The sequence below is a fragment of the Onychomys torridus genome, chromosome 21 (genome assembly GCF_903995425.1).
Source record: "Onychomys torridus chromosome 21, mOncTor1.1, whole genome shotgun sequence".
Lineage (NCBI taxonomy): Eukaryota > Metazoa > Chordata > Mammalia > Rodentia > Cricetidae > Onychomys > Onychomys torridus.
This window is the reverse complement of record NC_050463.1, coordinates 15,454,631-15,472,153: the sequence shown is the minus strand read 5'-3', so window position 1 is coordinate 15,472,153 and position 17,523 is coordinate 15,454,631. Positions and strand designations below refer to the sequence as shown.

The 17,523-nt window shown below is 44.3% G+C and overlaps 1 protein-coding gene and 1 pseudogene across 1 annotated transcript in view; one reads left to right on the top strand and one right to left on the bottom strand.

Annotated features, from left to right (window-relative positions):
- Positions 1-6,465: 6,465 nt before the first annotated feature.
- The window catches only part of Ston1 (stonin 1), a 43,993-nt gene continuing 32,935 nt past the window's right edge, over positions 6,466-17,523 (top strand). The window contains exon 1 of the mRNA XM_036171007.1: positions 6,466-6,519. The gene's annotated coding sequence lies outside the window, so the exon portion shown is untranslated. The remainder of the gene's footprint in view (positions 6,520-17,523) is intronic.
- Positions 15,744-16,371, bottom strand: LOC118571484 (annotated as a pseudogene).

Here is a 17,523-nt window from a genome sequence, read left to right as displayed (position 1 = left end):
TAAAAATTAAGTTATGTGATGAGAAATTCCAAATGGAAACAAGATTGTCTAATGGGAAAGGGAAGTCCATTACATGGCCCATACTGCCTGGAGGTACCGTGCACACTGAAAGCAGCCGGAAGCATGGAGGAGCCTTCAGGCATAGCTTGAGAGACTGATGAATGTGTGTGATGAAAGGTATCGTGACTTCAAAATTTGTGTCTAAGCATATGTTGCTTTGGAAAAGAGGTTCTGCTTTTCTTTCCAGAAGATGAGAAGCTGCGGATCCCTTCCAGATTAATATGGTTTCATCAAGGAAGACCCCCGAGAGGGCTCCAGATGATCCAACACCCAGAACAGCTTCAGTGCAACTGTCTCAGAGAATATAGCCTTCCAGACTACTCCAGTCAGGACTTGACATAATCCTAAAATTTGTGTCCCCATAAGACTACCAGTGCCCCCAATCAGCAGGAAGTAGCCTAGATAACTATGCCTACATCCCCCAAAATTGGATTATGGATGTTTGTCTTTGTTTAGGGGTTTGATTACAAATTGTTATTGGTCATAGTCAATCTCTTTCTAAAGAAGAAAAGGGGATATAGATATGATAGAATGAAAGGGTAGATGATTGAATCTACTTTTAAAGAGCAACAACTTGAAATATTTTACATTGCTATAGATTTGAGTTTATTGATACAAATTTAAAGCTAATTTTATTATGCTGTATATATTATGCTGCTCTTGTTTAAGGTGCTATGTTTATGCAACTCATTTAAAATTGTAATGTATAATTAAGGAATACAGATTAATAATTAGTCATCTGTGATAATCAAATTTATAGTCACGTTAGTTAAGTGACTATATAATATATAAATAGATATATTTCAGTTAGGCAGGTAATCTTCAAACACTTCAAAGACCTACAGAATATGACATTTAAAAATGCTTTGAGGGGGCTGGAGAGATGGCTCAGAGGTTAAGAGCACTGCTTACTCTTCGAAAGGTCCTGAGTTCAATTCCCAGCAACCATATGGTGGCTCACAACCATCTGTAATGAAATCTGGTGCTCTCTTCTGGTCTGCAGGGATATGTGCAGACAGAACACTGTATACATAATAAATAAATTTTAAAAAATAGAAATAAATAAAAAATGCTTTGAGAACTTAGACTTTTCTGGACAATGAGACATGTCTGCTCCTGGCAGCACCAATTACTTCAAAGAGGATGATGGGCAAAGAAGAAACTCCATATGGAGTTTACTTTCCTTATGGCAAAATAGCCATTTGGGCAAGAAACTGCTCTTGCCTGGACTGATTGATAATATGTTGTATAAATTAGACATACAAGAACCTTAGGACAATGATGACTGAATTTTGCCAAAACAAGGGAAGATGGTCCTTCAGGTTCCTGCTTCACAGAGGAAACTGCCAGACATTCTACAGGACACAGGGAGAAGCAACTGAGATACTCTAGGCCTGTAGACTGAAGATGGATGCCCCAGTGTTACAGAGGAACTTTGGATGACTGTCCAGGCAGACAGATGTCTCTGTCATTTCTAGAATTTTAGAAGTTGCTTACAATGCACTTCCTGTTTACTCAGGTAATATTATATCCTTCTGGGGTCTTTGATGTAGTTAAAGACTAGATAGTTATAATTATAGCTTTCCTTAGTCATGATAAAAGATAAATTAGATATAAAACTTTAGACTCACAAAAACAGGATAGAATGGTAGAATATTTTCTAATTTTGCCAAATATAAATAGGATAGTATAACTGTAATTCTTGCTTGATAATTGTTTTATTATATGTAATTTTACTATGTTAAAATTAAAACCTTCCCTTTTAATTGGACAGGAAAGGGGAAATGCTGTGAGATGTCTTTCTGTGTCTTGTGAATAGTTGTTGCTCTGATTGGTTGATAAATAAAGCTGCATTGGCCTATGGCAGGGCAGGATGGAGCCAAGTGGGAAAATCCAAGAGAGACAATGAAAGGAGAAAGGAGAGTAAGGGCAATGCCAAACCGTTGTCCAAGGAGCAACATGTAATGGGACACAGGTAAAGCCACAGAACATGTGGCAATACATAGATTAATAGAAATGGGTTAATTTAAGATGAAGGAGCTAGCTAGCAAGAAGCCTGCCATAGGCCATACAGTTGGTAATTAATTAAGCCTCTGAGTGATTATTTTATAAGCGGCTCTGGGACCTCAGGGCCAGGAGAGACGGGAAAACTTCCAGCTACAAGCCACGCCAACAAGGGTTGTCTATTCTGCGTTTGAAGAGGAAGTTCCTGTTCTCGGCTGAGAGCCATGTTCTCAGATACCATGGTGATGAATAGGAAGCCTGTCAGCAAGCAAATTCCTCTGCCTTACATTTCTGAGCAGTTTGGTAATTAGTTCCAAATTAGGTGGCTAGCTGGCAAGTATAGTCCCGTTCTTCCAAATCTTTGGAAGAAAAAGCCTGGAGAGTGTTCAAACAACTTTCCATGAAAAGACTAGGAAAACTCAGCAGAGGAAGCATGGTGGAGCCTGCCAGTGGAGGGGCCTCAAAAGGCAACTCCCCAGTTGGAACCTCAGTGTTGGTTTATTCCTGAACCCCACCCCACTGCTTTCCTAAACACCAGGGACTACAGTGGGATGGTCCAGGAGGCCCAAGAATAGAACCAGCATGATCCAGTCAACAGAATGTCAGTCACATCCTGCTCAAATACTAAAAAATATTCTCCCTTGGCTTCCCCCTCTCCCCCTCCATTTCTTCCATCTTGCTCGGCCTTGAATTCATGTTCTTGCTTCCTCAGTATCCTGAGTGCTATAGGCATGCATCAGTGCATAGTCTTTCCTGTGTAGCTCACCTCTTTAGTTGGGCTAAATAGGCAATTTTCCCTTGTATTTTAATGTATGTCATCTACTGCAACACCTGCAGGTACTTGAAGCAGGAACCACCCCTTAGCCTCTGACACTTGCAGGGTACCATATACATAGAAGGCAGGCAATAAATGCTCATTAGATACTTCTCAGGTACTGAGCCATGGACCAACTGCAGCCACTAGTCAGTGTAGCCCAAGCCATACCAGGAGGGTCATGTTCATGGTAAAAGACTGTCCATCACTGACTGGTTGCGATTGATACAGTTGCTTCCAGTTGGCATTCTCAGTGAAGATGTTGGTTTTTGAGCTCAGGAAATCTCTATCCAAAGTGTATTTGAATTTCCTCAGAAAAGAACACTTAGCAGAAGCTTGGGTTGGCTCAGAATGTTGCATGCATGTAAAATGTCTGTATCAAGTGCTTTCTTCTTTAATACGATTTCCCCAAAGCTATCACCGTCCTGAATGGTTCTTGTCATCTAAGTAGAGACTATTTGTTGTAAAGTTTGAGAGAAGAATAATGTTCTTATAAACCATTTGAGACTAAACCTGACCCTCCTCTTGAAGGTATATTGATCCTAATAGCTTTCACTGACTTGGATTTGAAGAATTCTAAGGTATCTGAGTTATCCCCAGATACCCCTACTATAGAATTTTTGGAGATCTTGTGATACTGAAACCTGATCTTGTGATCTTTGAATCCTGGTGGCTGGACAGACTACTTCAGTATCTTTTCCATGTGCCATGTTTTCCAAGGCCACAAAGACAATATCAGAAGTGTTTAAAACAATCCCATTGCTGTGTGAATTCAGGGGAGTTTTCAGGGTTCTGTGAAAAGGCTGGAAAAGGAAAGCTCTGAATAGAAGTGAGAAGAATGTTCTCTGGGGGTCTGTTTACTGTGCAGCAGGGGAAAGGAGCTGGAATAAAATGAGGTCCCAGATGGTGACATGGCTGTGGTGGCTTCACTGAGGAGAGGCTAAGCTGTTTACCACCAGATTGTAATATAAAAAGAAAACTGCCAGAGAAACTCCTGTGGAGATAGGTGCTGGAGTAAGGAAAGAGATCTGTGTTTATGAAAGTGACAAGCTCCAGAGCAATGCTGAGTCACAGGAGGGGAGGAACACCCCCAGTGAGAAGATAAAACAGGTCTCAATGAACTGTAGCAGTCTGTAGAAAATCACATGCCTGTTTGCTCCCCAGAAGGGTCAAAGTTTCCATGAGATTTCTTTCACCAGCTGAGCTACCCCACTAATCAAGGCCATACTGCTTATCTCAAAGATGACAAAATTGGAAAGGTGTACTCAGAAAGCTGTTGTAGTTAGTGGTAGTGACTTTTGCAAGTGTGTTGATTTCTGTATTGCCTCTTTTCTTCACTTAGCTATGGCATTTCTGAGATGGGCTGGCCTCCCTGGAAGCTAGAGGTAGACACAAGGCACAGAGGCACAGGGGCAGCATAACTCAGTTTTTAAATCTATCATCTATCTATGTATCTACCATGTATATCTATCTCTCTATATCTGCCATCTCTATATCTATCTATCTGTCTGTCTGTCTATCATATATATTTACCTAAAACCTATCTATCATCTATATATCTATCACTATCTACTTATCTAAATATCTATCTATCCTCCCTCCCCCTCTCCATCCATCATCATTTATCTGTTTGGTGCTCTGGTCTAGAGATGGTTCCACTGTGTTTCTCTGACAGAGGACTAGAGTTTGGTTCCCAGCGCTGCTCATAACTGCTTCTAACTCTGTCTCTAGGGGATCTGATGCCATGTTCTGGCCACTTTGAACACACACACACACACACACACACACACACACACACACACACTCACCATGGTGCTAGCCATCAAACTCCAGACTTTGTGTTGTAGGCGAGCACCACTGAGTCATGCCTATCCAGACCCCACCTTTTTTCCTTCCCTTCTTTCTCAGTCTTCTCTGCCTTTCTTGCTTTCCACTCCACTCCCCTCCTTACCAGAAGGCAGACCAGCTCCTGTCTGCCAGAGTTACCAGGTTTTTACTTCCTATGTTCTGTGCTCTCACGCAAAACGGACTTCAGATCTTGGCCATTCCTGGGATGGTAGTGAGGGGAAATGGGGTGGTGAGGGGGCACTCCTGTTTATTTCTGTTATTTCTGTTTATTTCTCTTAAGTATAAACACACTTAGAATCTTACCAGAGAATAACATTATCCTCAGTGTGCTCAACTGTGTGGCATCAGACACACCTGTTCCCTCCCTGGAGATCCATTCCCTCCCTGGATCCTGGTGGCTGGGTAGACTACTTGAATATCTTTTCCATTTTACCAGGTTTTCCGAGGCCACAAAGACTCCACCGGGAAAGTGTTTTAAGAGGAATCCCACTGCTGTGTGAATTCAGGGAGCCAGAATTGCCAGCTTCCTCTCACCTGGTGGCCCACCACTCAGGTTGAGATGTTCACCAGCCCTCCTTACACTAAAGTTCTCTTCCCAGGCAGTCCATCTTACTGACCACTAAGCCAGTATTCTCGACTGCCCTTCTGAGTCCACAGGGATTCACTGGGTGCCCCACTGAGTATCCATCCTGGGGAATACAAAAACGATGGGAATCCATTCGAATCAAAATGCTCTGCTTAAAAACCTTCACGATTTTGCTGGGGCGGTGGTGCTGTATGCCTGTAATCCCAGCACTCGGGAGGCAGAGCCAGGCGGATCTCTGTGAGTTCAAGGCCAGCCTGGTCTACAGAGCGAAATCCAGGACAGGCACCAAAACTACACAGAGAAACACTGTCTCAAAAGGCAAACAAATCTTCATGATGTCATGCTTCGCACTCCTTTGCACCATTTCCCACCTCTCCTAAATCTTCCAAACCACTTTAGGGTCTGGAGTGTCCTCTTCCCACATACCCTAGTCAATCCAACTCAAGCCTCCATTCTGGGATTTGATGTCTTTCCAGGAAAAGGGACGCCCTACTTCCACTGTTGAGAAAGAGGTCAAGTGTGGGTGCTGAGGATCAGTCACTGGTTGGCAGAGTAGAGGGGAACCACGCTGGGGTGGTGGCCCTTCCTTCTCATCCTTCTGCACTCTCCAGGAGACAGGCAGGAAGCGCTGCTGAGGTTTTCCAGCCTCCGGCACACAGCCAGCAGGGCGCTTCACTCACTCACCTGGTCATCTGTGAACGTGAATTTCACCCAGGGAGGAGGGATTTTTAGCACGACTATCCACCCTTCGCTATGGAACCGTCTGATTCTACTTAAAAAAAAAAAAAAAAAAAAAAAAAAAAAAAAAAAAAAAAGAGGAGGCACTCATAGAGGCCCCCAGAATAATTTGGTAACCCCCTTGCCAGGTCTCTTCCTTTTGGAGACTTCAGACTTGCCCGGGACAGCTAGCTGGCTTGTGGAGAGAAGCGAAGCGAATGTTAAGTCTCGTACCAGAAAAACTTTGGGGGATCCAGGGTGGAGAAAGGAGCAAGAAGGGAGGATCCCGCAGGGCAAGAGGGGCGGGGACAGAGGAATGCCCGCGCGATGCCTCTCCCCGCACCCACCCTGCCCAGCAGCCGCCAGGGCCCTCCCTCCCCTTCTCCCTCCCCTTCGCCCTCCCCCTCTCCCTCCCCTTCGCCCTCCCCTTCCTCCCCTCTCCTCTTCCCGGTGTGGATGGCCGCGGCCAGAGTCGGAGCCCCAGCTGCCCGTGAGTGAGGGACCGGCCGGAGGAGGCTTGGCCCGAGCCCCTCTCCAGGGTGGGGTCGCCGGGGCTAGTGGAGTTTGGGGGCGGGGGCAGAGGACATCTCCCGGGCTCTCCCTCCTCGACACCCTAGGGGCGTCCAGGGCCCGCGAGGGGCTGGGCCCCGCAGACTTCTCTCTGCCCTGGGCCTGACTGCAAAGAAAGAAAAGTCCAACTGCACGAACAGTCAGGTCCGCGGGCAGGACCGGGCGGCGACTGTAGGAACCCATGCGTGGTCCACCCAGACCTGGGCACCAGACCCTGTCAGGCAGAGCTCCTGGAAACTCAGGATCCCCACGCCTACGATACCCGCACAGCCTTCCTAGCTCCCGCCCTTGGTGGTCCTGTCCCCTTCTCACCGCTGGGTTCAGTTCCAGCCTCCCCTTTCCCCTGAGATGACCAGTCAGGCCGAGGCAGCCAGGCCAAGCGGTCACGCACAGGTTTTGGGACACTGCCTTAAAGTTCGCTACAGTAATGACCCTGTGGTTGCCTGTGTTAATGAAATTATATTCCTTGTTAGAACTCGACTATGTGTATGGTTCGGTAGCACCCATCCGGGATATCTAGTTGTCTATCGTCTGTCTCCTCTCTTTCCAACTGTACACCCACCCCCCCCCCCCCCCCAACAATGACAGTTAATCTAATTGACTGCAAAGCTTATAAAGAAAAATAGAATGCTAGCCAAAAAATTCTGATCAGGGCCGGTGAGATGGCTCGGGGGTAAAGGTGATTTGGATTGCCGGGGACCCTAGACAGTGCAAGGAGAAAACCCACTCCCTCACATCGTTCTCCATAGTCAACCCATGTACCATGGCACACGCCATGCCCCCTCCACTGCTGCCACATAAATGAAAAACAAACAACAAAAAGGTAGCTAATAGTAAATAAAAATACGAAGCTGCTCTTCCGAAAGTAAAGACTTGACTTCAGTCTCCAGTGTGTTGAGTGGGAACTTGTTTTTCCGACTGTTCTAACTATTACAGCCTCCCTCAGGCTAGAAGTTGTAATTTGCCTGACGTGCTTGGGCAGGAAGGCTGTTGTCGTCTTTCCCGCTGGTCTGCCTGTCTGCAGCCATGCAAACAAGTGAGACAATAATGTAAGGACTAAGATGAGGAGGGCCACAAACAAACCAAACAGACCACAGTGCCCCTAATCGGACTGCAGAGACCGTGGCTTTAGCTGAGTTCTGATTGGGTGGAAGAGATGTTTGGTTCATTTGTGTGGTTTTTATGTCGGGTCCTATTATGGCTGAATCAGTGTTTCCATGATGGACTTGGTTCTCTGGGTGCTTCCAGAAAGTCTGCTGAATCTTGCGTGGGACTATGCAGACGGAGGCAGAGTAGTTTTTGTTGTGGTTCTCTTTGTGTTTTAGGGATTGAGTGAGGTTGATCACCTGCCTCACCGGAGTTGCTGGAGGCAGGCAGGACCTCATCAAAGCTGAGCGGTGTGGGAGGAACTGCTGGGAATGCCGCACTCCCCTGTGTGAGAGGAATACACCCTTTTGTCTATTTCTTGAGGGTGTGTTTATGTGTGTATGTTGTATGCCTGTGTGCACGCATCTGTGGGTGGCAGGGGAGGGTATTGGGTGTCCCTGTCAATCACCCTCTGCCTTATTCCCTTGAGACAGGGTCTCTCACTGAACCTGGAGCACACTGGTTGTTGTTTTTTTTTTCCAGTTGACTGGCAAACCCCAGCATCATCTTGTCTCTGCTCAGCCATGCCCTGTTTTTGCCAAGTTGAATGTTTTATGTGGGTGCTAAGGATCTGAACTCAGGTCCTTGAGCTGTCGCCTAAGACAAGCTTCTGAAAAACTTGAGCTAGTCTCTTTCTGTACAAACAACAATGGGGTCATAACACATGTTGCAAACAACCTTTTAAAGCAGATCAGGGTATTATGATTTAAAGAATGTGGTAATGCAGAGACTCATAACTGCTTTTAGTACTGAGAAGTGACTGTTGAAACAGTTACATCCTCCACCCCTGTGAGGCTCAGGGAACATGGCCGAAGAGAGGGCGGACAGAATGGAAGAACTGAAGGATGGGAAGTCATGCCAAGAAAACCTATTTTTCTGAACGTGGGATGGATGATGCATCCTTGAACTCATAGCAACCAGTAAGGCTTCCTGCGCAAAACTGGGCCCATCAGCCTTCCGTCACGGATGGGGGAGGGGCTCATGAGGCCCCACCCTTCCCCAGGAGCTACCGATAATGGTTTCTAGAGAGGTATTCCTAGTGCTGTAACTGTTGGTAAGTTGTCCTTGCTCAAGTGAATAACTCCCTACCCATGCTAAAACAAGCAATCCTAATAAAGTGAAGTGGAACACACACACACACACACACACACACACACACACACACACACACACACAGAGAGAGAGAGAGAGAGAGAGAGAGAGAGAGAGAGAGAGATCAGAGAACCATGAGGGAGGAGATGATCAAAGTACATTTTATATACGTATGGCATTGTGAAAGAATAAATAAATAAAATTTAAAAATCTGAATTCATTGAAAATGGGGGGGCACTTATTTTTAAGGGGATACAACTCACTTCTGCCCAGTTTGACAGCCACACATTTGTGTGAATCAGTAAGGCTTTGTCAGTGGTCTCAGAGCAACAATTAAGTGGTCCTTAATTGTTGAACTTGTATGGCCTCATTGCTTAGAAAAACAATGCCCCCTGATAAGAATCTTCCGTTCTTCCTCTTCCTGAGAGTTTTTGATCCTGTATCTAAAACCCTGGAGTCAACCTGTCTGGAGAAAAACTGCCCATCTGGCAATGCTCCCATTTGCACTCCGTTTGTCATGGAGTGAATCTAGTTAAACAGAGTGGTCTGCCTGCGTGTGGCTGGCAAGGAGAGATGCTGGAGATGTCAGAGGACCACAGGAGGGATAGTGAGGTGGAGGCCATTATCTCCAAATAGCCAGGAGAAAGTCTGCCACCATCTGGCTGAGTCACAGGTGTTGGAAATAGAGGAAGTGTGATCTACATCTCGAGGGAAGAGGGCAGGGTTGTCAAAGTAAACTCACCTGGAGGGATGCTCCATGGCCTTTAAACACTACTCTGTACAGAATACTGAATCACACAGGAGAAGCTTAGAGCTCCAGGGTGGATTTAAATAGCAAGTCATGGATTAGAAAGCACTAGCCTTTTGCTCTTTGAAAATACACCCGTAACAATTGGAATTATATGCTTTGAAATGGATGGGGGGATTACAGTTGCATTTGCTTTTTTTGTGTGTTTGCCAGGGTTACTTGGCTTTTGACAGAAATGATAGCTAACATTCACCGAGTATTAAACACTTCACATGGAGTATTTCATTTTAAGCGTCTTTGAGGAAAGGACTATTATTATTTCCATTGTGGAGATTCAGAAACCAGGATTAGACGGACATTTGCCATGGCTGTGTGGGCACTAACTGTGGGAAGCAAACCTTGAACTTAGGCTGGTGGTGAAAGTCCATGCACCCCAATTACTATGGTCCACTGCCCCGACACATAAATTATCAATATTATTATGGAAGAGTCGAAAAAGGAAATACTTCTTGCTTCAATAGAATCAGATATTTTGATTGCTTATCAAATCTGCCTCCCAAATTCTTCATCTTCTACTGTCCTTTCTCTTTGGAAGTCTTTGAGAATTGCTCCAGACTTACAGCACAGTTGGGAAACAGCTCTACCCCATGAGATGTATCCAGAATTCTCTGGAAGCTTCCCAGCCAGACTGGAGTTCCAGGAACCCATGGGATTCTGGTGCAGTTCCAGTAGAAGGCTGGAATTTTTGAAGTAGACTAGTCAGATTCTGTCTCCAGAGCTGTGTGTGCGCTTGGGCATTCGCTGTTCTTTCCAGAAGTGTGAGTGGGATGGGGAGACAATCGCATTGTGTCTTGATGTTTAGTTCTATATAAACAAGGTAGTGAACTGGCATCTGGAAGTCTGGCTCCGTGGGTAATCTCATGCATTGGCAAGGTTGGCTGATGTTGACGGCGATGGGGCTATTCGGCATGATTCTGAAGTTCAACAGCACTGCCCACTCTCATAGGCAGCCAGGTCCTGGAGGTCATTTTGTCCCTCCTCTTTATGGTATTATTACCTAATTTCTTCAGAAAGATCAGTTGTTTGTAAGCTCCCCCCACGCTCTCTCCCCCCAAGAAAAACCCTGCTGACTTAGATGTGAGAAGGATCTCTCTCTTCTACTTCTCAAGGAGAGATTTCTGGAAGGTTATTGGTTCTATAATGGTGACCTCTTTCTTGAAAATATTTTGTAGCCAGGTGTGGTGGTGCACGCCCTTAATTCCAGCCCTCAGGAGGCAGAGGCAGGAGGATCTCTGAGTTCCAGGACAGCCAGGGCTATGTAGTGAGACTCCGGTTAAGAGTGAGTACTGCTCTTGCAGAGGACCTGAGTTTGGTTCCCAGCTCTCACACAAGGTGGCTCACAACCACTTGTAACTCAGGCTCCAAGGGATCAGACTCCCTCCTCTGGCTTCCGTGGGCACCTGTACTTACATGCTCATACTCATCACATAAAATATAAGAAATGAATTGATAAATCTCAAAGAAAGGAAGGAAAATAGACCTAAGGCTGAAGGACCCTCTGGAATAGTAATATAGGACCAGCCCTAATGATCTGCTTCCCAGGGGCTCAGAAGAGAAACTACGAACAACGAGAATTGTTTTCGGGAAATGAATCTAAGTTCACCGAGCTCTTAGTCTGTCTGCTTTATTCCTCTGGGATGAAATCCTATCTACACAGCTTCAGGTCTGTTCTCATGCCTAGCTCCTTTCTTGCCTGGTTTCTCTCTGCCTTTATCTGCTGTCCCCTCTAAGTTCTATGTTAATTGTCTCATCTTAGTTCTGCCTCATCTTGGTCTTTCTCATCTCGTTCTTCCCCATCTGGCTCTTCCTCATCTTCCATCTCATTCTTCTAGTTCTCCATCTAGTTCTCCCATTCTTTTCTCTCCTCTCCGTCTAGTCTCCTCTGAAAATAAAACTGCCTTTTATCCCTTTAACCCGTATCTATCCAAGCTATCTCTGCTCCTGCCATTTCTGGCAAGTGTGCTTGGTTGCTAGGCAACTTGGCTAGGCAACTTCCATCACAGCTAGATGTACCTGTAAGTTGGAACCCTTAGTTCTGAGATAATTCTTAAGGATAAATCTAAAATTAAACATAAGACTTTGGAAAGCAGAAAATTAAGCTTAATTAGCACATCTGCCAGGCCTTCTCAAACAGGTAGTCTGGATACTTAAGTCTGTTATAGAGAGTACAGAGGTATCTCTGATAAGATGCTTTCCTTCATCTGGGGATGGTCCTGGCTGGATGCTGCCAATGATGATAATTACAGGGAGGCTTGAACTGGGGTTCTGGCTGTGCATAGCTGTCAGCGCAGAAGTAGAGGGGAAATGGTGCGCAATAAATGATGGAAAAGCCACAATAGCACACAAGAAACTCATAGCAGAAAACAACTGATAATCAAAAGCCAAATATCACCAAGACTCCTTGAGCCTCAGCTTGACCTCTGGAAGGCCCTTGGTTTCTTCCAGGTACTAGCTTGTCATAATCAGCTGAAATCCTACTTCATATATTTTTTGTGGCTTGCAGCAGGGTCCCTTCCCAAATTATCACACTTAGACTGATATTTGAGATCTTGTTTATATTTAACAAAATAAGAGATTTCTTTCTGGTCTCAGTGGTAGGAAGATGTATGTCCCTTTGAGAAGTTTGCCTGTGACCCCTACTGGATGCTATGACTCCACCATTATTTGGTGTTTATCTTTTCTCATTTGGCCAAAGGAAGCTCACAGCCAACTTCTGCAGAAGTAGGACTTTCTGGGCCTTTATTTTTGACAACTAGTGATGCACATTCTCTATTTCCTACCTATTCTCTCTTCTGCTTGTGGCTTGTCACCTCTGTCACAGTGTTTTACCGTATTTATTCAGTGCATTTAGGGGGCTGTTACTACTCTAAAAATACCTTTTATTTGAAATTATGTGTGGTTGAGTCTAGAGAGGACATTGATGGCTTGCAGCTGGAGTTACAGGCCATGAGTCACCTGATACTAGAAATTAGGAGCTCAGATTCTCCACTGAGAGCAGCTCTCCCAGCTGTTTCTCCAGTCCTGGGGGTGGTGACTATAGATTCTCCACGCCTTTCCTCACGTCAGTGTAAGTTTACATCTCTGCCCCTCCTTTTGCCCTCCCTGTCGCCTCCCTGCCCAGGTTTGCCTACATACCCCAGGCTGGCCTTAAACTAGCTCTGTAATTCAGGCTGATCTCAAACCCACACCTCTATTTTCACCACCTTTGTTCTGGGATCACATGAAGTTCTCTTATATGGGCTCCTTGGTAAACTTTAAAATATTTGTGTTCCTCGAAGTATCTTTAGTTTTCCATCACTCGGAAATGGAGAACTCCATGTAAAAATCTCCCTCAGCACGAGGGAGGGGCATGCTATTTATTGTCTTCCCAAATCTGTTGCTGCTGGTTAGAGAGTTGATGGCAAATGATTGTCATTTCAAGCAATCTGTCTCCTCCTCCATAGCCTCTAGGGTTTTTTCCCCCATTTTTTTATAAGTATAAGTATTTTTTTATGACTCAACTGTCAGTCAGCATTTGTGTTTCCATAGCTGAGTGACCTTAGTTTTTTTCTCTGTTTCCCATACTTAAAATATAAATAATAACAGTTCCACTCAAAGTATTATTGAGGAGATAATGCACAAGAAAGTGTTAGACTAGCCCTTGACGTTTGAGGAAGCACAAAAGAATTGCTATTACTATTACTTCCATAATTTTAAAGGACTTCGTGTCCCCTCTGGATTTTACCAGCTTATGTCAATCAATTTTCCTTTACTTGCATGCACACAGACCCAGCAAATCCTACTGAGATGTTTGCCAACATTGCATTGAATATGTGCTGATGTCCTTCTCACATCTCTAAGAATTGAATCACACATGCTGCAGTTGCGTTGTGTCACCAGCTCTTTTTGTTCTTATTTTGAGACCAGATCTCACTGAATTGCCCAAATTGGCCTTAAACTTACTCTGTGTGTATCCCACACAGGCTTTGAACTTGCAATCTTCCTACCTTATTCTCCTTGATAGCCGGGATTATAGGCCTGCACCACAGGCCTGGTTTATACTGACATCTTAACAATATTAGACCTTGCTATCTCCTTAAGAAAGTATTTATCATCATCATGATGTGTGCGTGCGTGCATGTGTGTGCGCATGTGTGTGCGCATGTGTGCGTGTGCGTATGCATGTGTGTGTGCGCGCGCGCGCTATAGCACACTTGTGCAGGTCAGAATGTAACCTTTAGAGGTGGTTCTCTCCTTCTACCTTTGCATGGATTCTGGGAATAAAGCCCAGATTGTCCGGTTTACAGGGCAAGCTCCTTTACCAGCTAAGACATCTCTCCAGGTTTTTCCTGTCTCTTTTTATTTAGGTGAAGGATAACTAGCAATTTCCATTGCAGATGTCTTAGATCACTTCACAGTCATTGTTTCCTATAGATTTTGTTTTGTTTTGTTTTTGTTTTTGTGTTTTTTGAGACAGGGTTTCTCTGTGTAGCTTTGGAGCCTGTCCTGGAACTCACTCTGTAGACCAGGCTGGCCTCGAACTCATAGGGATCCACCTGCCTCTGCTTCCCGAGTGCTGGAATCAAAGGCGTGTGTCACCAACGCATGGCTTCCTATAGATTTTGTCCATATTTTCAATAACATTCTATTTTCCAGTTTGTTATTTTCTGGATAATAGAAACATTCTTGGCTTAAAATTTTTATTCTCTTGCCCGTCATCCTTCCTGGCCTCTTCTCTTTACTCAGTAGTCTGTATAGGCACTCTTGAATTTTCTATGTAACCACAAAACAACAATAATTTGTCTTTTGTATTTCTTAAGATTTCCATGTCTTTTTCTTGTTTTATTACATTGGTATCATTCAGTAGTGATATGTAGGCAACTTTGCTTCTTGTCTTTAAAATGTTCTCTTAAAGATCCAGTAAGTATAAAGTTAGATTAATGTTTTAACAGATTGTCTTTATTAAATTAAGGGCTTTCCTTCTGTTTTAGTATTTTTTGGCAAGTTAAAAATTGTATAACAACTGACTTTATGTACTTTTTAAAAAATGCCTTCTTATGGAAATTATGAGATGATCATATATATTCTTTTTCCATATTACAATGTGATAAATAATATGAGCTAATATATCTAAATGTATCAACACATTTATACATACATAGATATTTAATCTTTGATTCTATAGGCTATCATTTACTAATATTTTATTTAGAGGTTTTGTAAGTGTTTACTAGTGAAATTATTCTAAAATTTCCTTTGGTTGGGCATGGACAAGAGGCAGATGGATGTCTATGAGTTCGAGGCCAGCCTGGTCTACATAGCAAGTTACAGAACAGCCACGGCCATGTAGTGACACCCTGTTTCCAAAATACTAAAATACAAACATTTCCTTTGTTCTCTTATTCTTGTTTTGTTTTGTATCAAGTTTAAATTAGTCCTATTAAATAAGTTGGATAGCTCATATATGTATGTTTTTCTTGGAACAGTTTATAAGATATAAAGATTATATATGTTCTTTAAAAATTGGAAAAACTAACTATAAAACCACTTAGGTCACTTATATAGAGCACATGTGTCAGGTTTTTGATACCTTCCTGTTCTGTTTTCTTTTTTGATACAAAGTCTCATGTAGTCTACATTGGTCTCGAACCTGCTCTGTAACCAAGGTTGTCCTTGAATTCCTGATCCTCCTACCTGTACCTGCCAGGTGCTGGGAGTATGGATGTGTGTTACCATATCCTGTCTCCACACTGGTTTCCATGATTGCTACACAATAGCTTATACTTTCACCAAGAGTGGATGAGGCCTCTCATCCTCACCAGCATTGGTAGATGGTTTTCTCGATGACAGTCGTTCTGACTGGGGAAGAAATGGGCTCTCAAAGCGGCTTTAATTTGCCTTTCTCCCATTCGCTTGGATATTGAATACTGTCTTAACGGAGTTAAAAAGCACATTTATTTAAAGATTTTTTTTCCGTGTGTGTGTGTGTGTGTGTGTGTGTGTGTGTGTGTATGTGTGTGCGCGCGCGCGCACAAATCCCTCCCCCACCCCAGCCATAATTTAAATAATTTAGAGACAGAGTGGGAGGGGACAGAACAGAAGGAGAGGGAGAAGGGTCCCTACAGTCGCCTCAGTGCCCATGCCTTGCCCAAGACCTGTTCAAGGCAGCTTCTTATTTCTCTCCCCTGATGTTTACTGGGACTCTCAGCTCCTCCCAGGACCCCTGGGGGCATGGGGTCAGTGAAGGAGGATGTAGCCTCACTGGCCAGGTCCCAGATGACCTCAACCATTCTGCTACTGGTGCCACTGCACCCCCATGGATGTCTGTGAGCCAACGGCCCGGGCAGCATTCTCTTCATAGTTCTCCAGAAGCGGGCAGCCTGCCTCCTGGTTGAGTGCAGACTCTGGGTGAGGGTGGATCAGCAGGCTTTTGATGGTCAGCAGCACATGCCAGATGCCCAACTCAGCCATCCAGTCCTTCTTGAGCATGTTGGCACAAATCTCACCCTTGGCACTGACACTGGGTAGAAGATCTTCGTCAGTAAGTAGCCCTTGGGGAGGGAGGCGGGGAAGTCCTTGTCCAGTAGGAGTTTCCTGCAGAACAGGCCTCCAGCACAGGGGTCCCTTCAAGGCCTTCACTGGTGACCTGCAGGGCGGTGAGATGCTCCTCATTAACGCCATCTGGTGAGTAATCTTGGACACTAGATAGATGATGTGGGGAGGCAGATTCTCTAAGTTGGAGTTCATGACGGCTGGAGACAGGGAAGGGAAAGTGCCTTTTACCTGTTTCAACCACGGATGCTTGAAAAATATTTATTGGCTATTTGCATCCCCCCCCACCCCTTTTGAGAACTGTTTAGTTCATTGACCCATTTATCGATTGGTAGTTTTTCTTTTTCATTTTGACGTGTGGTTTTGGTAGCTCTTTGTGCATTCTGTGTAGTAAGCACTTGCCTGAAGCCCAGGTAGCAAGGGTTTTCTCTTATTCTGCAGGCCATCTGTTCACTCTGCTGATAAAAGTATGTTTTGCTGTGCAGAGCCTTTTTAGCTTCATGTGACCTCATTTGTTAATGCTTGGGGCTATTTTCCGTGCTCCTGGGGTTTGGTTGAGAGGTTTTTTTTTTTTATGTTATTTTTTTTTTAATTATTTTTTTACTTTTATTTTTATTTTATTTTTTTACTTTTATCTGCATTTATTTTATGTGGAATTTATTCCTGTGCCCTAACTTTTTGTTTCTTCATCTGAGTGTGGCAGGGGGAGCTCATGTACGGGTTAATCCGGCCATGAGCTCTGTAAGTCCGTCGGCGCATCTTAGGTGCTTTGTTTACGTGGATGTGTTCAATGACTAGAGAATCCACATCGAAACCCTTCAGTTCAGCATTACTCTCTGCTTTGTTAAGCATGTGCAGCAGAAATTCAGCACTCTCTTTAGGCCACCGGCCCTGTGTCCAGCCCCACTGTTTGGCCTGGCCTCACCTACCAACTCCACCATTATACTGCCGGAAAGGCACACACTGCTTCTGCAAAGGGACATCTTTCAGATGTTTGGTGGCTTTTCGGATATGCATACCCTTGATGGCCTGGGCAGTTTCACGGGTGTTCTTAAAGTGAACCCGGAGATTTTAACCTCTCGATTTGCATGATTTTGTAGGGTTTTCTGGGTCAAGCGAGTAGTGAACCATCTTCACAGGTCACCTTAGCCCGTTTACTGTTTTTTTTTTTTTTTGTTTTTGTTTTTGTTTTTGCATGTACTGTGTCCTGGAGTGTTTTCCCTTAGCAGTTCCAGTACTTCTAGATTTATTTATGATTTATTTATTATTTATGTATATCTGTGTATATTTCTGTGAATGTATGACATGCATGCCCATGGGGGTCAGAAGAGGGTTTCAGACCCCCTG